Source organism: Panthera leo, chromosome C2 (genome assembly GCF_018350215.1).
Source record: "Panthera leo isolate Ple1 chromosome C2, P.leo_Ple1_pat1.1, whole genome shotgun sequence".
Classification (NCBI taxonomy): Eukaryota; Metazoa; Chordata; class Mammalia; order Carnivora; family Felidae; genus Panthera; species Panthera leo.
Window position 1 is genome coordinate 142,494,735 of NC_056687.1, and position 26,654 is coordinate 142,521,388.

At 43.8% G+C, this 26,654-nt stretch overlaps 1 protein-coding gene across 4 annotated transcripts in view; it reads left to right on the plus strand.

Moving 5' to 3' along the window:
- The window catches only part of LRRC3B (leucine rich repeat containing 3B), a 91,767-nt gene that overhangs the window by 6,782 nt on the left and 58,331 nt on the right, over nt 1-26,654 (plus strand). The window contains exons 1-2 of one of the 4 annotated variants that reach the window (XM_042955475.1): nt 8,653-8,717; nt 9,181-9,282. The exons of the other annotated variants lie outside the window; for them this stretch is intronic. The gene's annotated coding sequence lies outside the window, so the exon portion shown is untranslated. Of the gene's footprint in view, nt 1-8,652; nt 8,718-9,180; nt 9,283-26,654 lie in introns of those variants that run through there. 4 annotated transcript variants of the gene reach the window in all.

The following is a 26,654-nucleotide window of genomic DNA, read 5'->3' on the forward strand; positions in this document are numbered from 1 at the left end:
GGGAAAAGAGTATGGAAAAAAAAAACCCGAAGCCTTTTTATTCAGAACACAATGAATAAACGCATTTATGCAATACATAGCATGAATTAAAATTCTCAGTTTGGGTGAGATATTTGAAAATAAAAACATAATCAAGGACCGGAGCATCTGAACTTGACCTACTTTGAGTAACAAGAGAAGCCGTATAATAAGTTTCTGTGGAGTTTGAAGAAGACGTTGGAGGGGAAAAAGGTTCACTAAGTAGAATCTGAGAAGTTTTACCCTTGTGTGTTTTATTTTAAATAAATATATACTATCTTAATTTACACTTAAGTTTGAATATTCCATAAGATCAATAAATCTAATATTTTATCTGCAGGTTGTGACTTTGGAGAGCTTTATTCTACAAGTGGTTGGGAACCATGATGGCAGCTTTTATATCTGACATACTAGTATATAATTGTATATCCCTTATAAAAGCCCAGTGAATTAATACATTGTAACATGGCGTATGAAATTTTATGTGAGAATGAAGTCTGCAGTCTTCTCAAGAGCTAACAGCCTTGGAACATGCTATTTTCCCAAAGGGGGTGAGTTGTTGGCAAGGGCAGTATAATTCATTTAAAATAAATAAATGAACAAGTGTTGAAAAAGAACCACCCTGATAAAAATGGATTTTTTTCTTTAAGAGGATCAATGAACAGATCAGTGAAGTTTATAAAATTTGTGGTTTCAATTTATCCCAAGTTCTCTGAGCTGCTTCATATGTTAACAACTCTCCAATGTAAGTGTCACTACACTTTCAGATAGTTTTCTAAAAAGAATTGTGCCTTTCCTTAGAATTAAATTGGAAACAGAGGTGCCTGGGTGGTTCAGTCGGTTAAGCGTCCGACTCTTGGTTTCAGTTCAGCTCATGATCTCAAGTTCGTGGGATCGAGCCCCACGGAGCCTGCTTGGGGTTCTCTCTCTCCCTGCCCCTCCTCTGCATGTGCTCTCTCTCTCTCTCAAAATAAATAAACATTTTTTTAGAAGAAGAAGTAAAATAGAAACATTAAAAAAAAAATAAAAGATTGTGAACCATTCTCGAACACAGAATAACCCTCCACAAAATGAAGCATGTCTTCAAATGCAGATTCGTTTCCTTTTTTCTCTTTCTTCTCTTTATTTCTTCCCTTTTGTTCTTTCTTCCTTTCATTTTTTAGGCCATTGATACACGTTTTCAGTCTACATGTAAGCCTTCAATACCTTGCCGGGAGAGTTGGCTATTTCAGGACAAATGTTTCCCCTGGTGAGGGCAGGGAGGAGGCGCAGTGCACTTGGATGTTTGTCCAGAGCAAAAGCACACAGGTCATGAAGGCACACTGGCTTTCCCTCTAGTCTAACCTCTTCACTTCTGATTTAGAAAAGCAGTGCTGGTAAAGGCCTGCTTACAGAGGGCTCCCCCTGTTAGCAGTGACTAAGCAGTATACTTCTCTTTTGCTACTCTGGGAGTTTATGCACTGAGAAGAATCCTGGTCTAGTCTGCTGACCTTCCCTAGACATCTGGTCAGCAGGGATTATCAAGCAGGAGTGTTTCCCATCCTCCTACAGATTATATTTAAGTTTGCGTTGGCAAAGGCAGGTACCCTTCTCCCATGGAATGTTTGGTTGTCATTTATTCAGGTGGTCAGTCTGTTTTTTGGTGGCTCCTTAGAAACGTGTCATCTAGACAAAATAAATTCCCTTCCCCAGTGCAAGGTGGACTGTAGGCGCTTGGTGCCCGAAGCATCTGCTGCAAAATCCAGGAAGGAGGGAGGACTGACAGCCAGCTGGGTCAGGGGGGCGAAGAGAGAGGTAACAGGATACAGCAAGGAGAGAAAGGGGGTGAGAGAGGTAGGCCAGGAAAGAAAACAGACCACCTGAAGGAAGAAAACCCAGCTCTGTGCACAGAAAGACTAAATGAGATTTAATAGTATGCCAAATATGAGGGATAAGATTTAAAAGGCATAAAAATAAGAAGATACGGAAAGCTAATGGGGATGATAAAGGGCTGAAGAAGTGTACAAGGAAAAATAACGTACCCAAATAATTCCTCAAGGTGTAGGTCAAAGGACAGGCAGGCTGGCTGCTCAGCCAGAGGGCCTGGTCTCATACCCACATTCCCCTGTCCCCTGTTCATGTGGCTTCTCTACCACCAGGCCAATCAATGGCTCTTCATCTCATTGATGCCTGTGGCCCTTTGGCAGTCCTCCAAACTTAGGGACCCGCAGAATGACGTGTTTAAATGCTTCAAATGCAACCCAGAAGATTATAACACTAGATACACAAACGCGCGCGCAACCACGCACACCATTGTAAGCTCCTAATGTATGTGTAACAACAAGATCTGGTGGGACAGATGGCCACCATCTCTCCTAAGTAGGGATCTGCAACGGGGCTGCTTTGAGACACCTGCAGCAGCTGTGTTCGGACACGAAGAAGTCTGCTTTCTGTCAGTGGCAAAGTCTTTGGTGCTTTTACGACATGGCAGACCGTAAAGGCAGTATTGTTGCCTGCCTTTATGATGGAATGAAATACTAAATTGTAGTGCAGTGTTCATAAACAAAGTTGTGACTCTTTCCCTGTTCAGGTTTATGGATCACTTGCATTCTGTTGATAAATGCCCTAGAGGTCTGCGACCCCAAAAACCTTGGACCCATGTTCAATGTCTCCAGCTAACGCGGTAGGAGTACATCGGAACAGACTTGGGCAGATTATAACAGGGTCCTCCCAGCTTCTTTTGTCTCTCTGGGATCTTCTCTCTCTCTGGACCAATTTTCACTTTTCCGGCCCCAGGAACTGGCCTTACCTGCCCTATTCCTAGGGGTCATGGTTGTAGACAATGACGGGCATTGGCAAATAAAAATCACTGTTACCTGAAAGAGACTCACATATCAGGGGCACAGGCAGGCTGTGGGATGCCTCTGTAAGAACTAGAAAATAGGCAGCAGCATCTGGCTCCTGGCTAGGTGAAGATTGGCCTGTATCTCAGTCCCTGATGGCTGGCTGCCTTGGCTACGTGCCCTGTCGCCTTGGCTGGTCACCTGAAGTGTGCATTTCAGCTGAAAGTTTTAAGTTCCCCTCCAACACTTTTTTCTCCAAAGCAGAGCTGCTATAATGATTCATTTCCTTTCCCTGTCCATTTCCTGCTTGTCAGGAAATGGCCTCAGTGCAGGCTAGGTAGATGGAGACCCAGGGGGAAAGGTCTGGGTCTGGAGAACTGAATTCTTAAACTGATGAATAAGGCCATGAGTGATAGAAAGGAGACTGTGGTCATAGGAGTGTTTTCCAGACAGATGGCTCATACTGTCCTGTGTTACGGGAGGATGCCAGGATGTCCCCGATCGTGGAGATCACCATGTTTCTGTCTGTTCTATCTGGTGAAGTAGAACCTGCTTAATAGAAAAAGTTCTCCTAAGAAAGCCTTTGACTTTTCAGGAGGGAAGAAACATCTCAGAAAACATCCTGCTTATATGCAGGTAGAGTATTTGGGAACGAGGCAACCTCATTCTACATCAAACTTTGGCCTTAATCAGCATGATGTCTTTGGGCTGGTTAAGTTGACTGCCCTCTGCTCTACTTCCCCAGTAAACTGGAGGCTTTCTAGAGCCCCTTCCAGCTCTGTGGTCTCTAATGTCAAGGATGTGTCTGGCTTTGCTTTACTGATAATACTCCGTATGATGGCTTTCCTGTTGAGCTCGTTCAAGCTCACTTCTTTGCTTAGGCCCTCCAGCCCTGACATACCAGAGGACCAGTAATGATGGGCAGAGACTCCCCAGTCCTGAGGGTCTGTTGACCCCCAGAGCACTTCCAGGAGCCCAGAATAAGAGGATGGTGGTGGTCGGCAGAGGGATTGATAGAGGGAACGACAGCTGACAGGTGAAAAGGGATAGAGTAGGCAAAGGGCAGAACCATTGGTAAGTTTCCTTGCAGCAGTAACTGTCACTCAGGAAAGTTGCAGGAAAGATGAAGGAGGGGCTCCTGAGGTTTGACTGTGTGCCTGTCTTCATAACTGTATGATGTGTCACTTGCTACTAAAAACTTCCAGGTTACTCGTTGTTGTATTGAGGACGATCCTCAGTAGGGTTCCATAGTTCCTTCCTCACCTGGTCCTGCCTGTCTCTTCCTCTGTCGCCTTCCTAGGTGCATCCTGCACTCTGGTGTATCTGAGCTGACGTGTTAGTACCGGGTAGTGCCACCGACTCGTCCCATTTCCTCTTTCCAACTCTGCATTCAGTGATATCACGTTGAGAGCTCAAAATCCTCCACGGTAGGATTATCGGCACCACAGAAACTCACAGACACTGCAAAGCAGGGCTTTTTTGATGCAGAGAATCTGTTGCTACATTTTACCAGCATACGACACTGCCCTGGCCCCACCAGGGACCTTGTGGTTGCTGCCACAGAACGTGCCTTTTCCTGTTCCTAACAGTTCACCTGACTGGGTCTCCCTCCTTTCCTCTCTTTTTCCTTTCTTCCGTCTCTCCCTTCCTTCTGTCTTTTCATCTACCCATCTATCCAGAGGTAGCCAGACTCGGTTCTAATTCCCCTTCTGCAACTGAATAGCAGAGTGAGTGACTCCAAGAATATTCCCTAACCTTTAATGTGCCTAAATATCCTCAGACATCCATTTTCTCTAGGTGAGATGAATGTAAGGATAGAGAGTTGTGAGGCTTACATGAGTTAATATGTATTAGGTGCTTTGAACCGCGTCTGGTACATGATAAGTACTACTTAATTCTTTGTTTTTAGTACGGATCAAAACATAGCTGATTGCTTACTATGTGCCCAACACTGAATATGCACACATGAAAAGACGTTTAATAAACACAAAAAGGGAGGCCTTGGTGCTCAGTCAGTTAAGCATCCGACTTTGGCTCAGGACATCATCTCACCATTCGTGGGTTCAAGCCCTGCATCGGGCTCGGTGCTGACAGCTCAGAGCCTGGAGCCTGCTTTGGACTCTGTGTCTCCCTCTCTCTCTGCTACTCCCCAGCTCGCACTCTGTCTCTGTGTCTCTCAAAAATAAATACACATTTAAAAAATGTTTAAATAAATAAAATAAACACAAAAAATATTCAAGAACAGAGGCTGGTTCGTTCTTCCAGGGATACCAAGAACTGACTTTTTGGAACCAAGGGCATGTGAATTGGATCCTGAAAGACTGATCACATACACATACCAAACTGGCAAGACAGGCAGAGACGTCCCAGGAAGACAGAAGTCATGTGAGCACAGGCGTGGAAGTGGGAACAGCCTGAGCTGTTAGGGTTTTGTGTAGCTGAGCATGAGACCGTGGAAGGAGAGAGTCTTTGACTGTGTTTGGGTTCTGGGTTATCCATGGGAAAGCGGGCTACAGTCTCCTCTTAGCTCTGTTCTTTGGTTGCCCTGTGTGAGGACAGATCTGAGCTTTTTTTTCCCCCCAGAAGTCAGAAATCCAGGTTTTTATGTGAAACCTCCTGATGTTTGACGGTTGGACCAGCTCAATTAAAAACAGAACAAAACAAAATACAAAACACATCCGCAGGCTACGTCCAGCCTCCTGCAGAAGAATGGACTTCTAGGTTCCCAAGCCCATGTAAAGATGATAAAATCTGCCCTTGGAATTCCTGATTTTGAATAGGATTCTGCCATTAGCTGTGTGACCAGAGGTGAGAGTCCCTTCAACTTTCTGAGCCCCGGGTTTCTGCTAAATGGCTATCATATTTCTTGTCCTACATCAGTGGCTGTAAGGAGCCTTTAGTACTATGGAAATAAAAGCCCTTGGAACGAACGAGAGATGCCTTAGAATTATTCCCAGACCCTGTGTGCTATGGCAGAACCATCCATCCAGCACAGCCCGATTTAAGTCACCCAACGATACCTGCTTTTTTAATTTTAACACTAGATGAGGGAAGAGACACGTAGGAGTGTCTTTTTCCCCTTCGTTCTGTTAGAAACAGGAAGGAGCTTGACCTTCCGTTTTGGAAGTCTGGATGTCAGAGATCCAGCTAAAAGTTCTCGATTGCTTCTGCATGGATCGAGGACCAGGGCGAAAGGTGCATTCAGCCTCTGTGACGTGTGCTGATTATTTTTTTTGAGGTGGCAGAGGATGGTCTGAAAGGAAGTCCGCTGCCCTAAGTTTTAGAGTCAAAACCTGCTTCTGGATTTCTGTAATTTCTCCTCTTTGATCCCTTTGCGTGCCAGGCTGGCTTTGATCATCCGGGCTTTTAAGGAAATGATCAAACCTCGAAGAGTCAAATTACGTCCAGTGGAGGGGCTGAGCTTGGTGGGCGTTGCCTTTAATGTATTGGGGGGTGGGGTGTGAATACCCACCTACCCTACTTCCTCAGGTCCAGCGAAAAGTGCTCTGTGATTGCAGTTTTGTGAAAACCTCACGATAACACGTTGAATCTTGCTGTATTCTGAGTTTGTGTTATTTTTATTTGTTTTGCTGTACTGCCTGATTGAACTTGATCACGAGAACTTCAAAGAGGGAGGCAGGCCTTGGAGTAAGGATACTGGATTTTAAAAAGCATATCGTTTCTGAATTTCGACCTCACTGCGGAGATCTTATCAGTTCTGCTTTAGATGCTGACCTGAGAGCCTCAGAGCCTGTTTTACTTTCTTCCAAACCCTAAACCACCTGCGTCCTTAGGACTGGGGGGGGTCTGGTGCTCCTCTGGCTCTCATCCTCTGTTGGTGTCTAAGGCCCTCAGCCCTAACCACTACAGAAAGCCAAATGGCAGAGGAGCCAAAGTCCCACTCTTCTGAGATGGATTTGAAAGACTTAGGTCTATTGAATTAACATGACAGATGAAATAGCACATTTGATATTAAAGAGGTATTGAAGCCCTAACCCCTAATGTGATGGCGTTCGGAGATGGGGCCTTGGGGAGGTAATTAGGTGATGAGGGTGGGCCCCTCATTACGGGAGTAGCACCCTGATAAGAAGAGATATTAGAGAGTTTACATCCTCTCTTTCCAACCACACCCACTCAAGAACAGTCACGCGAGGATACGGCAAGGACGTGGCCATCTGCAACCCAAGGAGAGATCCCTCATAAGACATTGGCCATGCTGGCACCTTGGCTTTGGTATTTGGTTATGGCAGCCCGAGATGACTGATACAGGAGGTGACCGTAGGTTAGCCTGGGCACCCAGCCACCTTGTGAAACGTTCCTTTGAGCAAAGATGGGCCTGTGTTGGTACCAGTGTATGTGATGTTCACCACCAGCCTGGCACATAGTAGGCATTCACTCACAACTTGTCGAATGAATGAACACTAATGAATGAAGTGACAACCATCCAACTTATAAACACATATTTGGAAAACCATTCAAGTATTGGGGATTTTCTGCAGGCACGGTTTGAGATGAAGGAAGAGTAAATTCTTTTAGAATATACTGTGTGTGGGGGGGTGTGTGTACGTGTATGTATATACCAAGCTGTTAACAGCCTGCACTTTTTTTACTAGCCCACCCCACGGAGACATAATGATAGTAAAATAAATACAGTCAGCATGCTTTCCTATTTACCCAGCATGCAAGCAAGTGACTATTTCCAAGCATTTGCAATTTCATCAAGGTCTCCTAGAACCATTCTCCATAAAGAGATGCTGAGTTGGACTGCTGACCTACCAAAATGTAATTATCTGAAATTTAGTAAAAGGAAAAAGAAAAGTCATTTCTTCATAAGAGAATCACAGAACCTCTCAGTATTGGAACTTCTGAAGTTCCTTTGGACTTTAAATCCCTAGTGGGCGCGTTGCCAGTGAAGGATGTGGTTTTTTTTTCTAACAAAATGGTGGCTTTAGGGTTCTTTCTTGTTCCTCTGAGAAATCCCTCAGACACCGTGACGTGTTTGCTTCATGGCTTTTGCCATTTGAGAATGGAGAAGCTATTTCCTCAAGATGCTATTCATCTTTATTCATATCTGAGTGCAGATGAGTTCAGAACATGTGGGTGTGGGATTTGAAGAGTGAAGTGCTTAGGTAACAGTTGGGGTGCCAGTTCTGTAATGAAGAAAATGTATTGACAATATTAAATTGTGGGCTGAATCTGGCTTTTGGTGTTACCAAAAAAAAAAAAAAAAAAAAAGAACAAAATTTTCAAAAGCGACAGCATTGTTTTGATGCCGGGGTGTTTCTAAATGTTGGGACAACAAGTGCCTAGAAATACCGGTCTTCAGTGTGCGTCACTTTCTTTCTGCCCTGCCTGGTTTTGCCCTTCTAAGCCCAGCGTAGCTTTTTTTATTTTTATTTATTTTTTTTTTTATTTTTATTTTTTTAACGTTTTTATTTATTTTTGAGACAGAGAGAGACAGAGCATGAACGGGGGAGGGGCAGAGAGAGAGGGAGACACAGAATCCGAAACAGGCTCCAGGCTCCGAGCCATCAGCCCAGAGCCTGACGCGGGGCTCGAACTCACGGACCGCGAGATCGTGACCTGAGCCGAAGTCGGACGCTTAACCGACCGAGCCACCCAGGCGCCCCGCGTAGCTTTTTTTAAAATGGGAATGTGTTGCAGTGTTTCTAAATATACATTCATATTGTACTTAGCTGAGGGAAATAGATTCAGTAATAACAGGCAAGGTTTTAATCCACTTTTCATATTGCAGGTGGAAGAGCCAAGTGGTTTCTAGAAAAACTGATCGTAACTTATTGAGTCACTAGGAAGTTACTGTTTGCTTCCCAAGCTCTAAAACCTCCACATCATCATCAGCTTCTAAGGCTTTAACAGGTGAAAATGTGCACCATTACACCTCTCCCTTATTTTTTAAATGTAAAATTAACATTTCAAATTTGTCGAGATTAAGTCTAGAAATATTTTAAATGTAAAAATTAATGTACATAAAATTACAAAGAACAGCACCACCCCCACCACCTACAAAACGCCCTGATTCTCAGGGATTCTGGGAATCTCTGTCACACTGAACTTACAATATTATGCATGACCTATATCACTGCCTACTCCGTCATCAGTGTTTTAAAAAAATCACTTTAAATAACACACTTGGATAGTTAGCTTTACCATCAGATGTGTTTGAACTTGCCTGGTCTGGATTTGTAGTCCACAGACCTGTCATGTTTCAAAAGCCAGTGCTAACTTATGAAGAATTAAACCTTCTCATTTAAGCTGTCCGGCTTTGCAGAACTATAACAAATAATTTAAGTGGTTGACTTCTTTCTATTTATCCACGAAGAATAAACAAATGTCGACAGGGGCAGCCATTAAGCAGCCTCGACGCCTGGATCCCTGGGTGAGAAGATGCACCCTTTCCGTTTTGTGGCTGAATGACTACCAGGTGAGAAGTTGACCAGTAATCCCCTCCCTACATTAGAAGGGGCTGTGGTCAGGAGGAATTAACTATCCTGATTTTAAAGTTGTGATATTCGTAAATGATCTTTCAGGATTTCATTATATATATATATATATATATATATATATATATATATATATATATATACATTTTAGAGAGAGAGAGAGAGAGAGAGTAGGAGTTGGGGGAGAGGGGCAGATGGGAAGAGACTTTTAAGTAGGCTCCACACTCAGCGTGGATCCCAAGGAGGGGCTATTTCCCACAACCCTGGGATCGTGACCTGGGCCTAAATCAAGAGTCAGGTGCTCAATCGACTGAACCACCCAGGTGGTCCTATTTCAGGATTTCTAAACAACTGTGCTGCCATGTAAAAAAAAAAAAACAAACAACAACAACAAAAAAAAAAACAAACTGTGATTTTTTTTTTTTGGTGATGTCACAGGTACTAATTAACAGTAGTGTAATCTGTTGCTTGTCTTTAAAATTAAAGAAAATGCCAGATTCCAGTTGTTGATGAGTGGGGGAAAAAAATCAGAAAAGACCTCCCATAGTTGTGGATGCCCTGCATTGTAACCATGGCCTCAGTGGGGGACCATGGAGCCCAAAAACCTCTGTCTCAAGGTGCGAGTTGATGCCTGATAACGTGGGAAATAACAATGAAAGCAGTTTTCAGACACATGAAACCCACAGCAGGGGTCAGAAAAAAATGTCACTGTCTGGTAATGTATTTATTTATTTATTTATTTTTAAATTTTTTTAAACATTTATTTATTTTTGAGACAGAGAGAGACAGAGCATGAACGGGGGAGGGTCAGAGAGAGGGAGACACAAAATCCGAAACAGGCTCCAGGCTCTGAGCGGTCAGCACAGAGCCCGACGCGGGGCTCGAACTCACAGACCGCGAGATCATGACCTGAGCCGAAGTCGGACGCTTAACCGACTGAGCCACCCGGGTGCCCCTGGTAATGTATTTAACAAACATGCCAGAATTTGACCTAAAGAGTGTGGTTGGTTTAGTAACTAGTCTCTTTGGAGAGAGATGCTGTTGCCTGTATTCAATAGACATTTGGGGTCTTTGAGAGCCAGGGGTATATTGTTGTGAATAGTCTTGTCTGTTAATTCTTAAACTGTTTAGGGTTGGGTCTGGTGTTTTGAAATAAGCCAAAGTCATTTGAAGTAAGGCTGCTGAATATAGAGGGTGATCAGGTGTGCACACCAGATTGGGACTTGAAAATTCTAAGTCTTCTTTTCAGAAGGGACTCATCAGCTCTCCTGGAATCTGATCCATTGTGATGGAGGCAAAGTAAGGATGAGGTCTGGAAAAGATTTGAGTTTCCAAAATGATAATATCCTTGGAATCAGCCTTCAGTCCTCTGGGGTGACTAATTCATAGAGGAACAGCCATTTCCCTCTATAAACTAATGTTCCAAGATGGTTTCAAAATATTTAATAACATTCAGTAGTCACATTCTATATAGTCTTGAATGGAACTGCGCTCTTCGGTAGAAATATAATGCTAGCTACTTAAGGAATTTAAAATTTTCCAGTAGCCGCATTAAACATATAAAAAGAGGGGCGCCTGGGTTGGCTCAGTGGGTTAAGCGTCCGACTTTGGCTCAGGTCATGATCTCACGGTTCATGAGTTGGAGCCCTGCATCGGGCTCTCTGCTGACAACTCAGAGCCTGGAGCCTGCTTCAGATTCTATGTCTCCCTCTCTCTCTCTCTCTCTGCCCATCCGCTGCTCATGCTCTGTCTCTCTCTCTCTCAAAACTAAAGTGTTAAACAAAGAAATTTTAAACATGTAAAAAGAAAAAAGGTGAAATTAAGTTTAATAATTTTTTTTACTTAACTCAGTATATCCAAAATTATCCTTTTCACATATAATCAAGTTAAAATTTATTGATTTTTTTCCATACCAAATCTATGAAATCTAGTGTGTATTTTATACTCACAGCCCATTGCCCTTTGGACGCTGAGTTTTCATCAGAAACACTTGACCTGTGTTCAGATTTCAAAAAACTGTTGAGAAAGCAAATCCCCATAACCACGTTGCTTCAAATATGCTTGAGTGTTTTCCGGTGACTGGAGTATTAGGTTTTAAGTTTAATCACAAATAAAATTAAACATTTAGCTCCTCAGTCACATGAGCCACATTTCAAGTGCTCGGTATAGTGGTTACCTCCTTGGGTGGTGAATGCTCTAGATTATACGGGGGAACATTGGGAGTGGGATCCATAGGCACAGTGTGGACATTTAACCTCTGGAAAACTTGCGAGATTCTTGTCCTTCCAGTGTTTTGGCCTTTCTATGAAACAGTTCTTTTTGTTAATCCAGTATTTTTCCAAAAGCTTCCCATCTTCTCCTTCGAATCCATTTATATGCACCTCCCCCCACCCCACAAAGGGCCTTTCCTTGTGGGTATTTACCATTTACATCCAGGGGCACCATATGGTCTCTGCTTCATAGATGGAAGGTTCAGGGATGAGTAGAGATGATTAGACAAAGGACAGAATTAATACCCCTGCTCCAGGTTCTTATGACTAAGGACTTAAAACACAGGAGCAAAGTTTCCTGACGGTAAGCCCCACTGGACGCACCTCTGATTCTGATTCTGAAGAGCTGGGGTGGGGCTCAGGAAATTGCATTTTCATCAAGTCTTCTTTGTTGTCCCTACCTCCCCGCCCCAGGTGATTTGGCACAGCCTAATCTACTAACTACTACCCCTCGCCCCATTATATTCTTTTTGCCAGTGGTCCATAAAATGTGTTCTGTACCCTATGTCTTGTTGAACTGAAGAGTTCTGGGCCCTGCCCCAAACCAGCCAAGTCAGAATAGCTGCAACTGTGGAGCTGAGAATCTTCATTTTAACAAGCCCCTTCAATAATTCTTGTGCCTAGTGACTTTAAAAAGCACTGCTCTGTGCAGACCCCTCCCAAGTTGGACAGACAGAATTCTTTGATCCCACTCTTTCTCGTTCATTCTCTTTCCCCATGTCTGATGTCTAGAAACCCCCTGTCCCGTTTATTCCACTTCCCCTGTGTTCAAGTCATTTAACAAATATGCATTTGTTCCAGGGATTGGGGATACAAAGATATAGATTGTGAGATTCTGTCTCTGACCTCTGAGAGCTTGCGGACACAGGAGGGAGGGATGGATCTATGGACAACTGAGCTCATAAAGCATCACAGGTGGAGTGCTACGTGTATGTTCTGGGTGCAGGGAGATCACGGAGAAAAGAGTCATACTTACCTGGGCTGTGAGTTGATGAGAATGGCTTGAAAGGGGCTTTAGAGACCCTGGATATGTTGAGGGAAAGATAAAATTGGTATTGGCCTGATAGAGAGAGGAGGGGAAGGATACCTGGAGACCCTAGTATGAATGAGGTGAACAGGGAAACAGAGATATCGTGAATGAAGGATTTACTGTATGAAGGATCCCAAACAGTTTTCGTTTAGGTGGGCAATATTATCCCTCATTTCCATTAGAAAATAAGGCTGAGAAATTTTAAAAAATGATTGCTGATTCATTAAAATAACGATAACAAACCCATTACCTATTAACATAAAGAACACATGTTTATGAAAACTTATTTTCCAGAACAAAAATTCAGTGAGAAGAGTGACATCCTTTTATGTTTCTGCACGTCTCTAATACCCGACTTAAGACAAGACTGGGATTCTCAGATCTGCTTCTGGATTCACTCTGTTCCTTTAGCCCATGTCAGAAAACCTTTGGAAAACTCCACAGTACACTCATGATAGAATAAGTGTAGAAAAGGCAAATCGCATCTTTAATATTATATCTGTATTGTTATGGAAATAGTCTATATCATGTTCACAGTCAAATCATGTCTACAGAATCATGGAAATAGTCTCATTCTCATGTAAGGGTCTCAGAGACCCCAGGAGTCCCTGGACCAAACTTTGAGAGCCATTGATGTAGAGGGTGGCTTCGTAGGCAGGCAGTAGGCAGGGATACCGGGGGGGACCTTGTAACAGTGTAGGGGAGGAACATGAGGGCCTGCACCAAGGTGTATCAGTAGGGAAGGAGAAGAGAGAATGGAGGGGACAAGTTCTAGGGAGACAGATGCCACAGAACTCAGTAACCAATCGGCTGTTGGGATGAAAGAGAGGGGAGAGCCCCTGAGAGCGTCCTGGGCCAATGGATAGCTGGGTGTCTACCAGCTGCCGGAACAGGTGTGGGGGGTTCGCCAACCCATGCCTGAGCTCCCCAGGCCTTCTGCTCCACAAGGCTTTGACCTGAGGTGTAAAGGAGGTGGGAGGTCTAGCCCTAAAATAATTTTATGGAGGTCCAAATGCTGAGTTTTTATAGTATGATTATACCCTGGCAGGAATTAGAATGGGTAGAGTTACTAGAACCATTTTCGCATGGGCTGGCCAGGGCTGCATGGTTCACAGAGCAAGGGACACAGGGAAAGATGATTGTTTGGTGAGCAGCGAAAATGACAATGGTGAGGTTCAGAGAATGAACCTCTGCCCCTTGCCTTTGGGGCTGAACACATTTGTGGTTGAAAAAGCATTTAGGAGGGATTCAGGAAGCCAGAATGTGGTTTTGCATGTGTGTGTGTGTGTGTGTGTGTGTGTGTGTGTGTGTGTATAAATATGGCTTTATATGTGTAATGGTATATATATATGGTTTTATACATCAAAAACTGTATAGGCTCAGGCCTCAGCATGGGGTGTGGAATGAACTGTTCTCAGGGATCTGAGATTGTAGATGAAGTTTCTGGTTTGCCACCAACGAGCAGTGTGACCCCGGACAACCCACCCAGCGTCTCCAGGCCTCTGTCTCTTTCTGGCAAATGCAGAGGGGATGAAACCTCAGGAATTCTGTGATCCATATGCATATTTTATAGGCCACAAAGTGATCTTCTGGAGGACACAGTGATTCCTTCCATCAGTGTCAGAGTTTGCCCGAGTAGCATTTTCCTGAGCCTGTTTTCAATCTTGCCTGTTGAGGGCCTGGGAAATGAATAGACAAGCAATCAATCTGGCGTCAGGGGACTGGAGATAGCAGCTGTGCCTCTCAGGAAATGCAGGCCTTGTCATTTGTTTAGATGTTGTCCCTGACTTGGCCTGACAACCTGGGCACCTTCTTGTTTCCTTAGTTCTTGAGAAGGCCTTTTATGCCAACTCGGTCTACACACACACACGCACGTGTGTGCCCACAGCAGGGCGACCCTACTGTACTCAGTGTTTCCCCCAGAACCCCACTGTGTTATGGGAGATGGTTTTAGATGTGCACAGATTTGTTTTCGGTATTTTTGTATACCAGATAGGTGTTAGAAAAATAGAGCAAGCCCAGCAGAACCGTTGTTATGGATATTATTTCTTAGGATAACAGTTTCAATAAGTTGAATTAAAATAAATGATTGCATCAATGCTAATGTAAGGAGAACTTGGGTGTAACAAAATTCTTGAAGATCATATGTGAGTGACTAATGTGTGGGAAGCACTAACCTGATTGCGTTGAGGAGGCTTTTAACAAATTGAGGAGACTTGTTTCTCAGGCAAGACCTGATGCCTGTGTCAGAAGTGTTCTTATCCTTCATTGATTCGCTATTTCAGCCTAAAAATTTCTTTTGGGAACCAGAGGGATTTCATATCTACTTTACATTGGTCATGTCAGGTACTTAGAATGATAGACTTCACCCTAGATATAATTAGAGGAAACAATCAGGTCAATTAAAATGGAAGGAAGTTCCCTAAGAAGCTGGCCCAGGACACCACAAAAATGTCAGTGTCATACAGGGCCAAAAAGAAACAAACAAACACGGCTGGGGAACCATTCTAGATTAAAGGAGACTCAAGAAAGAGGACAAGTAAATATAATGGGTGATACGTGATTGGACCCTGGGCCGAAAATAAGAAGTTATCAAGGACATTTGGGGATGTTTAAGGGATGTGAAAACCAACTGCTTATTAGGGAACCGTAGAGTTATAAGTTTTACATTTTCTGAGTGTGATAATTGTAGTAGAGGCGACTATTCTTGGTCTAATGAGATTCCTGATGAAGTATTCAGGGATGAAGTACATCAATGTCTGCCACAAACTCTCAATTCAAGCCAAATATACACGTACACTCACATGTTCACCTAATGCCCTTACATACATGTACGTAGCTACGCGTACCACATAGCACTCACGCGCGTGCATACACGCAGATGCACGTGCCCACATTCACACATGCATACTCACATGTACAAGAAGAGGGAAAGCAAATGTGACAGAATTTCTAACAGTCGCTGTCTATAGCGTCCTTCGTGCAATTCTCCCACCCTTTCTGAAGGCCGAGACCTCAAAATTTGGCAAAATAAAAAGGCGTGGAAAAATATTAGACTTTTTGAGGTAGAGAAGTCTAAGATAATGCGAGATTTTCATCGTGTAGATCAGGAAGCAGGTGTTGAGGAGTTGGGTAACCTTTTCTTTGAGCTTACTCAGGGGCATGCTTACTTTGGTGCGGAGAACCCAAATTGCCCTGCCGCTCTTGGACACCTAGGATTCCCTCTGGCAACTGACTGTTAGACATAGAATCAGTCTCCGGTCAGCAGACAGTTCATGATGAGCGCCTAGATTCTAGCTTGCATAGGCTTCACTGTTAACAGCTGATGAAACAATACTCTTGCACACAGAATAGCCTCTGCTCTTGTCTAATGTGAAGTCGGAAGTCTTTCAGTTAAGATTTATTGAGTACCCACTGTGCTCCAGGCATTGTTCCTAGGGGCTGGTGGAGGGTGGTTAAAATTCTCCTTCTCAGGGAGGTTATGTTCTGGGATGGGAGGGATAGAATAGCCGGGCAAGTAATGAAAACTAATTGGGCGATTCCAGAAATTGTTTCGTCTTGTAAAGAAAAAGAAAATTCTGAGGGTAACATGACGGAGAGTGATGAGGCAGGGTGAGACAGGATGGTCGTGGAAGGTTTCTCTGAAGAGATGGCCCATCGTTAAGATCACAAGGAAGAGTATTTTATTTTCCACGTCTGTACTGCTTATTCCCAATTCTCCCAGCCTTTGAGTTTGACGTCAAGGTCAAGCGTCTTCTGAAACCTGACTGTTCTGTTGGGCTACCACGGGTCTGTGTTTCTGGTTTTGGTTCATGCCAGTTGGCCAGAATGGAGCCAACACTTGGATGTGTTCTTGTGTCCTCGTTCTCTCGTTGCTAAATGCAGATGTCTGGGCATTTTCATCTGTGTGGTGGACTTTTGAAAAAGTTTAATCCAAGAGCCACAGAAAGCCCATCATTTGCTTGTACTGATACATGGTGATGAAAGTGAGTTATTGTCCCCAAATAATGCTGCAGGAAGCCTTCCAGCCAGCAATTTTCAATAATGCCACATTGGCACCCCTCTGAATTACTGTCTTCTTTTGCTAATTCGATATGACAGGTTTCTAAAGCAATTTGAGCTCATGTAAAAGCAGTGTCAGAGAGAGGATTCAAACTTGCTTAGAGAAGGAACTTATACTGCATTCTTCCCTCAACACCAATCCGGAGCCATTTGGATTCATTTCCTAGAGGCATTAAATATGCTTTACTTCTTTTCCCGTCACCTTTTTAGTTTCATCTGATAACTATATTCTATGTTCAGTGCTTGAATTTGCCTCAGAGTGTAGAGACAGTCAGCTGATTCTTTAGACCAGAGGCCACCAAAGATAGGAAACGAAGACGATGTTGCTTCGCATTTAGAGAAATCGCAACTTTTAAAATTCAGGCTGAAATTACGTCCCTCATAAGCAAACGCTCACGACACAGGCCAGCAGGTAAAAAGGCTCCTGTGTGGGATTCAGAATATCATTTTTCCTTCTCTTTCCCGCTTCCACCTGGGTGAACCAAAGCTGGCCTTCCGGATGGCAGGGTGTGAGCCAGGCAGCACGGCATAGCACGAGACACACAGGATTTGGAGCCAGAGAGTCTGGTTTGAGTCCCAGCCCCACCACTTATGGCTGAACTTGGCTCCAAGTCTGGCCCACAGTAAACACTCGACAAATATGAGCCCCGTCTCCTCCTCCTCCTCCATCTTATTTCTTTACGCATGGTCTTGTACTTCCAAGCAGGAAGGCCCTTTCCACCTTTCCAGCCCATCTCTTTTCCCATTCTCTCCAAAGCCCCCATCAGTCACGCTGGCCTTCTTGCGGTTTGTAGGACATGCCAAGCAGGTCCCTGCTTCAGAGTGGCTGAACGTGGGGCGCCGGGGTCAACTTCAGCTCAGGTCGTGATCTCAAGGTTCGTGAGTTCGAACCCCTCCGGTCATCTCTCTCCCTCCCCCCAGCCTCTCAAAACCAAAGTTGCTGAACGCACCCTTCCTTCTGTTTGACATGCCCCTCCCTCAGATCACCCTTTGCTTGCCACTTACCCCTTGCCGTTCTCAGTTTGAGTATCACCCTCAAGAACAGCCTCCCCATCTCTGACATGCTGCCCCGATGGATTTTCTTCATGGCGTCTCTCACTGTCTTAAGTTATCTCGATGATTCATTTGTGTTTGCCGTTCATTATCTGTCTCTCCCTCCCAGCCCGGAGCTCCATGGGAGCAGAGGCCTTGACTCCAGTGGGTGTACCAACAACACCTGTAACACACACCGGTTACTCAGCACATATTTATTGTATGGAAGTTACCGGAAACTCCCTGAGAGATGGGACAGCGTCACAGGGCTATTCTGAAGGTCAGATGGTTCGGGTTTCTGAGAGTCCTTTGGAAATTAAATCACATCACGCAGATGATGCTTAGTATTAGGAAGAATTCCCAACCTCATCCATGAACCACCCCTTCTCAGTGCCTCCGCCTGAAGTATCCTTTTCACATTCGTACAGCATTTTCTGTAGAGATTGGGTGTTTGTGACACACGATTTCACTCCTGATATACTTCCCCGGCACGAGTTTCACATGAAACCTAGAGGAATTTGAAACAGAGGAAAACAGTTCCTGCTTGGAAATTGGTAGCCAGCAACCCAGTTTACAGGTGTAAAGCTTCAGTCCTCTAGAGGGCACAGAGCATGCAGCAAACAATGGCCGGCATCAGAGGGAGACTGTATTAAGAATTCAAGTCACACACAGCTTCCCTGTGCCAAGTTTGGCGTAAAGGATATGGCATCACACGCCTGGTTTGGGGGAGGCACGAATAAATGCAGAGGTTTCAGCTCGGAGGCAGGCACAATGGTGCAGCGGCCCTTCTTTGTTCCTTGCGTTCTTTCAAGACAGCAGCACAGTGATGAAGGAGAACAGTGTTGATAATGAGAGGCTGAGTACATCTTGCCCGTGTATGGTATAAGGCTTTTTTTTTTTTTTCTTCATCTACCTACCTTTGTGGAAAATTTTCAACCTTTACTATTTATAACCTTTTCAGGCTTCAATCAAGATGTAGTATGTTGGCTTTGAAAGAGCTTGATTTAAATTATGGAGGGAAAGGAAGGGGTTTCAGAAATCTCCATCCATTATTCATGATGTTTAGAAAGATGTGTTTTTGCAAGTGTGAAAATCATCCTGATAGAGACTGAATCAAGGAGCGAACGATGTTGATTTCGCGGTGAAAACCCCTCACTCGATGCCACCTTGTAGACAGAGTCTGCAAGGATGCTTGCCTTTTCCCCTCCCCGTTCTCCCTCCAGTTCCCCAGGCAGTTCAAAGGGCTTCTTTAAGTTTCAGTGGAAATTGAAGCCTCCGGTTTAAAAAACTGAAACCAAATCTTGAAAAATGTTGGGAAAAATCACTTCACCTGTAGCTCTCAAAATGGATGTTCGCCCTGTTTCTCAAAGTGCAAGGATTTTGGTAAACTGAGTCAGAAAAGGAGACTGAATATCCAGTCTGTTTCCTCCTCCCCCCCTCCCCGGAAGATCCAAATCCTGCCCTCACCTCCTAGGATGTGGAGTCTTTTTCTCCCAAGAGAAACACACACAAATGCTCAGATCTACTGGAAAAAAAATGTATATAGCACGAGGGCTTTGATACTTGATGCAAAATATTTCAATTATACTGTTTTTAATTTGAGTGATTTGAAGAATGCATGGTTGCAACACAAAATTTATAATATGGATGAGACCTTAAAATCAGCAAATAATTGCTGATAAAGACAAATATACTGGCTGTCTAGACTCTCTTAAACTTGCATCTCTCCCTTGAGACAACTCACAAATGAGAGCGAAGCCTTTTTCTTTTTTGGAGCGCTGAAGATTTCTTGTAGGCAGCGTTATTTAAAGAGGAGAGGTGGGGCACCTGGGTGGCTTTGTTGGTTAAGCATCCAGCTTTTGATGTTGGCTCAGGTCGTGATCTCTTGGTTATAAGGATTCATTTTTATTCTTTGTTTTAGGGTTTACAATTGAAGCCACTTGCGTTTCCAGGAAAAGAATTAGAAATAGAAGGTAGATCTTAATTTCTAAAAGATTCTCAGGGTTTCATATTCTATTGTCTGACTTAAGGTCAGCTGTCCCAGGTAGGACCAACCACCAGACAGAAGTTTACTGGACCTTCATGTAAGTGATTCTTTTTTTTTTTTTTTTAACTTATTTTTGAGGATGGAAAGCTTCTCCTGGTTTTTGTGGAGAAACCAGCAGTTGAACTCTAGCATTCAAAGAGAAGTCTTTGTCCCTCTGACTTTTCTGTATTGTTTCTTTGGGAATCTAGCTCAGAATCTTTAGCTTAGAATATTATGTCAGCAGATACAAGAGCATTTTACTAGATGCCAGTTGTGTGACTTTCTTCCCCAGTCTCATACTTCACATCCCCCAAGTTAAAAATTTAGCCCAGCCTCTGAGTTTTAATTTTGTGATGTTTGATCCTTTGTCTAATGTCACCCATTCCATTGTATTTGAAGGAGAACTTCTTCAAATTCTTTTATCACTTTATGCCTGTATCCACATTTGCTTCTCTTTACCTCCTTCCTTTACCATAGTCCTTCATATGACTTCATATTTTCCTAAAATACCGCTTTGATTTAGTTACCCCCTTGCTTAAAGCATTTGGTGACACTCAGCTGCCAGTAAAGTCAAACCCCTTAACCCGGCTTTCAAGGCCACCTATGGCCCCATTCTGCTTCCCCTAATAGATTTCATGGTGCATCTCCATGCTCCTGTTGGACATCATCCAAACTGTTACTTGACTGTTTAACACACTCTGCATTTTCTACACCCCTGAGGTCGTCTGCCCTGAAGATTTTCTCTTCTCCTCTTCCTTTTACTCATCCAATGCCATTGCATCCTTTTGAGACCTGGGTCAAACACTAATGCAGACATTTGCCTTGACCACCCCTGATTAAAGTAATCTCTCCTTTTTAATAAGATTCTATCTCTTGAATTTATTTGCACTATGGGTTGTTTGTTTGTTTTTTGCCTTTTATAATCTGTGCCCAAGCTATGTCTTAAGTTCCAAGACTGTGTCTCATAACTTTGTGAACCCCTAGCTTGCCCTCTCACACATTATAGATATTCGGTCAGTATCTGTTATTTGCTATCAAGAATGAGGTAATGAACATGAAGTTTGGGTGGCTCCATTTCTCTGCTCATCAAAAAGCTTTGTTTGTCATATCACTTTACTTCCGAGGGATGAGCTGTCGTATTCCGGGACCTGAAAGGCCCATGATGAATACTCGATGGCATCACACCAGATCTGGAAGTGAGGAGAGTGGGGACACTCAGCTCATCCCATCAGTGGCTTGTCTAGGGTGGGACAGGGGGAGCAGCACACCCCGTGGGCAGGCAATAAGCAGGTGCACAGAGGATTTAAACCTGTCATAAACCTGCTGAGTAGTTCTTCTTATTATCACCAAACACTAGCACATCTAAACAACGTCAGTACTAAAATACTCTTTCCTCCCCAAAATATATGTTGCTGTGGTTACTGTTAAATTTTAATAATGTATGTAAACTACAGGGGCGCCTGCATGGCTCATTCGGTTGAGCATCTGACTTCGGCTCAGGTCATGATATCACGGTTTGTGAGTTTGAGCCTCTCATCGGTCTCGCTCCTATCTGTGCAGAGCCTGCTTTAGATCCTCTGTCCCCCTTTCTCTCTGCCCCTCCCCTGCTTGTCCTCTCTCTCTCTCTCTCTCTCTCAAATAACAAAATAAACATTAAAAAAATAATATATGTAAACTCCAAATTAGCACATTATTATTATTATCTAATAAATGCTGAATTATGCACGGGTGTTAATTTGGAGAGATCCCAATATGCCGCATGGGCCACACGGCCTCAGGTGTCCACTTACCAAAAGGGACTTAACGGATCCTGTATCCTTCCCTTGTTTCAGGCACAGCTTGTGCCCCCAGCCCCTGTGGGATCATGTATTCTTGCATTTAATTAGTAGATTTGGAATTAGCAGTGGAGGATGATGATTGTAAAAATGAATAGATCTTGAGTCTCATCTAATTCTCATCTAATTCTTTCATCCTCTGTGACCACTTGTGGTTTTTGTTTGTTAGTTTTTAACAATCGGATACTTCAAAGTACAGGGTTTTGTTTGATGAATGCATATTTTAGTTTGTACATGAAATAAATATATTTGTCCCATTTCATGATCATCACCACAAGTCATTTTTTTTCACGTAGAGAAGGGGTATGATAAAAATGACTTAGTCCAAAAGTCATATATACTAAGAATTCTTATGTATCAGATGCATTTGTTTTACTGAAGGACAGTCTCCTAGGAGGTCCCCATGGAAGGCTCTACTCAATGTCACCTTATTAGAGAAGTTCCACTGATCAACCACCTACAGTCTGCAGTCATTCCCCTGCCTCCACTCTCTATTCCCACTCCAGTTTGTTTATCTCCAGAGCACTGATATATTGTGTGTGTGTGTGTGTGTGTGTGTGTGTGTGTGTGTGTGTGTGTCTTCTGCTGCTCTCAAGTTCCACAGGGCCAGGAAATTTGCTTTATCAGTGTTGTATCCTAGACACCTGTACGATAGTCTGACATACAGTCAAGGCTCAGTAAATATTGGTGAATGAATGAATGAATGAAGTGTCATAATACGTCCTACAGAGACCTTTCCTTTATGTTCTCTCCAGAGCTTATCTGAGTAGGGAGAATGAGCAGACTTTCACATGGGTCATAGATATAGTGCTTTTTTTTTTTTTTACCTAAACTGGAAGTTGATGGAAAATTGCCCCCAACTTTTCTACCCATTGTTCAGCCCTGTAGGCCTAACTCAGAAGATGGATGTGTAATCAGCAGGTAACATATATTGAAAATTTACCATGTTAGGCCATTTAATATGTATTATCTCAATGAATTCTCAAAAAAAAAAAAAAAAAGGCAATTTTGGAAATGAGACCAGTACCCGTGTGATCAGCTGGATCTGCCCTGTCCCCGGGACCAAGGAGGAAGGACAGCGGGGCCCTGGGAGGCACAGCCCAGCCCTTCATGGGGTCTTCTCCATTTCTCAGTCTCCACCGCTTTGGCACCGGCTCCTGCCAGCATATGCTGCCGGGAAGTGTTAGATGTCACCGCACAGCTGTGAAGTGGGGTGGAAGCCAGAAGCGGAGGGAATAGCACAGAAGAGCTAGGGAACTAAATGCAGGGCTTCAGAAGGTTAGGAGAACCACGTCAGCTCGAACCCTGCAAGAGTGAAAGAGATGGTCTTCAGGGAAAAGGATGCGTAGAAATCGGGGAGTTCGTAGAGTCAACTGCACACAAGGAAGGGGCCCGTTTCCTGTGTCCGTGCGCTAAGAATGCCTCCACAACGATATTCATTCTGTCAATTACCCACCCCTCAACCCCACTTTTCCCCCAAACCATTCATAGATGTTTTAGGGACTTGAAGGCAGCTTTTTAAAAAGTGTATATTTTTTTAATTACAAGTTTAAATTTCTGCTCTAAAACCCTGCCATAACAAAGTTATAACAACACTGCAGGAAATAAACAGAGCATCTCCTGAAATTTCACCATGCTAAAAAATATTTTTGAGTTTTTCTGGGCTCCTCCCTTTCTAGTTCTTGTCCATCTGCATGCATATTTTTATTTTGGCAGAAGCCTGTATCTGGAATGTGCTCGAATCTGTTTCTGGAGGGAGTTGTGGCTTCCACTGCCACCAGTGCAGGGCATGGCCAGGGTCAAGGAGGAGATTGAAGGGATGACAGCATCCATCGTAGACTCACACATAGGGAGAGGTCACCCCAAAAGCAGAGGCTGAGCTTGTGAGATTAAAAAAAATGAGATTGGGGCTCCTGGGTGGCTCAGTCGGTTAAGCGTCCGACTTCGGCTTAGGTCATGATCTCACGGCTGGTGGGTTCGAGCCCCGCATCAGGCTCTGTGCTCACAGCTCAGGGAATAGAGTAAGGAAGAGAGAGCAAAAGTGCCTAAAAGAGTGGATTAAAAAAAAAAAAATAGAACAGACATAGGTGGGAAAGGGGAAAATGGGGTAGGAAGAAGTTATTAGAGGGAATGAATGAAAGGAAAATGACTTGCAGCTCCCTGACATTCAGTTTGGCCAATTTGTGTTAGCCACAGCCTACATCGGGGCAGTTTCTCCATGAAATCTAGAATTTCTGTCATTTTTCTTCAGGCAGAGTAACAAATATGGTGGAAAGACTGATTTGAAATATTCTCAAAGATGGGCTTGGATATACATGTGAGTTCAGATGTTGCAGAAATTGGTCTGTCATTAATAATGTTTTAGGAGAAACTGACATGCCATTTCTCACTGATGTAAGCCTCTGGGAGGATGAGAGAGGTGGAGTATAAAACGAAACATGTAAACCGTCAGAAAGAAGAACTCACAGAGAAGAAAGCTGACGGTGTCCCTTAAGCAACAGGAAGATAACCTGAGTCTCGCAGAGATTTTGAGAACTCTTGACCATGCTGGGTGTATTAGGCCTTTAAATCAATCTGATTACTGCTCAGGGCCAGGTATTAGATTTTACTATGAATTATAATGTTACTCATATAAAGTCACTCTGAACTGTTTGTTTTTGAGAACAGACTGTGCCCATGTGTGTGTCAAGAAATAGTTATGCCCGGCCATACTGAAAGACGCCATCTTGAAAACAGCAGTTCATCTCATGGGTGGCGTTTGGTTTATTAAGAGGCAAATTACGTTCGCGTGGATATTGGAGAAGAAGTTTATAGTGTCCATACTTGGTGGCACCAGATGGCTATTTTTTCGATGTCTAATTAAGAACCTAAAATAGCCTGCACGATACATTTCCTAGATGCAGAAGCCATCCACAGCCTGGCTGAATTGTGATGCCTTCCTGTTCCTGGTGGTCTGTTTCTAATAACCTGCACAATAATGTTATAGAAGCAGACTGAAAATCCATCAGAAATGTAGGTGTCCTGGAACGAGACCAGGGTAGCCTTACCTTTTAGCAAGCCAAGGCCCAGATCCGTTCAGAAGGCTGAACCAGATGCTTGAGTCTTTTCCCACTGACATCCATCTGTACCAAGGGAGACAAACTTAAGAAGTTCACTGTCCAACAGCAGAGGCCTAGAGAGGATTGTAAGTATCTATAGCAATGGTTCTCAAGCTTCACTACATGCCAGAGTCTCCTGGGAGCTTCTAAAATCCGCCAAGTTCCAGGCTATGTTCTGCACACATTAAATCAGAATTTCTAAGGCTGGGGCTGAATGATCAGTAGCTTAACATATCTTCCAGGTGGTTCCGATACACAACTATAGATTAGTATAAGAAATGCTGATGGGAAATGTGGGCATACTCTAGATGTACCTCAGAGAAAAGAAAAATAGCGAAGGCTTCCTTGGCAGGCAGTAAGGAGGGTGTTCCCGGCAGTGGGAACAGCATAAGCAAACACAGAGATAAGAAAGCATGTAGTGGGACAGTGCAAACTTGGTTGCTTTTTTGCGGTTAGTTTTTATTTTTTGCTTTTGTTTTTGTTTGGTTTTGGCTATAGCGTGGAGGCGTAGGAACAGCGGGAGAAAATATCATGGAGTATCATGATATGCTATCGAGGGGGTTTGACTACCAGGCTGATGAACTCTTATGTGTAGTTTCCGAGGCAGAGGTAACTATCAGAGAGAAAAGGTGTTTGTTTGTTTATTTTTTTTTCATTCATTTTTGGACGCTTTATTGTATAGCCTCACCCCAAACACCAATTTTTCCCCTCGAGAACCACAAGCACCTATTTAAAGATTTAGTTTATTTTTAGAGGGAAAGAGAGCGGACAAGCAGGTGAGAGGGGCAGAGGGAGAGAGAGAAGCTCACGCAGGCTCCATGCTCCGTGCAGAGCCCGACGCGGGGCTCAGTCCCATGACCCTGAGATCGTGACCTAAGCCGAAATCAAGAGTGGGACACTCAACCGACTGAGCACCACTCAGGTGCCCTGAGAACCACAAGCACTTCAAAGATATCATATAAATGTTTCTTATAATATCCCTTTGATGTTGGGATCGGATAAAAGAACCCTGCTTTACGGGTGACAAAGTTGAGGTGATTCTCCAACACGTTTCCTAAACCATTGACAGATGGCATCTGGGTTACAAGCCTTCCGGTGGCTGGCAGAATTAATTTTTGTTGACAAAATGGCACCATTTTGTTATATCTTAGCATCCCCTCAACTATGGCAAAGGAGAGCAGAAGCCTTTCTTTTCTTTCTCCGAGTCCTGCCGGGCACCTTGTCTCCTGTGTATTTGTCTGTGGACCCAATGCCTTCCTGATGACAATGAGGTACGAGGCGGGGGGGGGGGGGGGGGGGGGGGAGAGGGGGGGGAGGCTGCAACTTGAGTGAGGACACAGAGGTAGACGTGAAGTTTTCATTCAAAACTTGAGTTGTACGTGCACATGCCATCCAGGGGGCCATTTTAGAGAGAAAAGAAAACCGCAAGAAGCAAACCTTAAAAAAAAAAAAATGTTGCTCCACATTCAATAAAACTGAGAAAAATCACATTGTCCTTGGTAAAAGCAGCTGCCACTTCTTCCAGAAGGCCTTTGAAGACGGGCTGCCACCTCGGTGCCATGAGAGGCGGTGCACCGTGGAGCATGAGCCCGGGCAAATGCAGCTTGCTTTCCGGCCACTGTGTTTCAGCTGAGAAAGAAACGAAAGGGCACACTTCTGGGCACACTCCTCTCTAAAAGGCTGCTTCCTAAAACTGCTCATTGTGCATGTTAAATAGAAACCAGAGGCTCCCGGCGGCCTCTCCGACTCCTCTTTGCGGATGTTTTGTTTTTGTTTGTTTGTTTGTTTGTTTGTTTTTAATGAACAAAGCCCCGGTGTATACAAAGTGCCTACGGGAAAGCAGAAACTCTAACCCTGCGTCACATCTGGAGGCTCGTGTGGCTTTTAAGCGACGTCTCCCAACTTTAGTCATTAGCTGGCATCTTCATGATTTTTGCGCACAATTTCCTAATACTTTTCTTTAAATGGACTTACTTTACTTAAATTATCTACAAAGAATA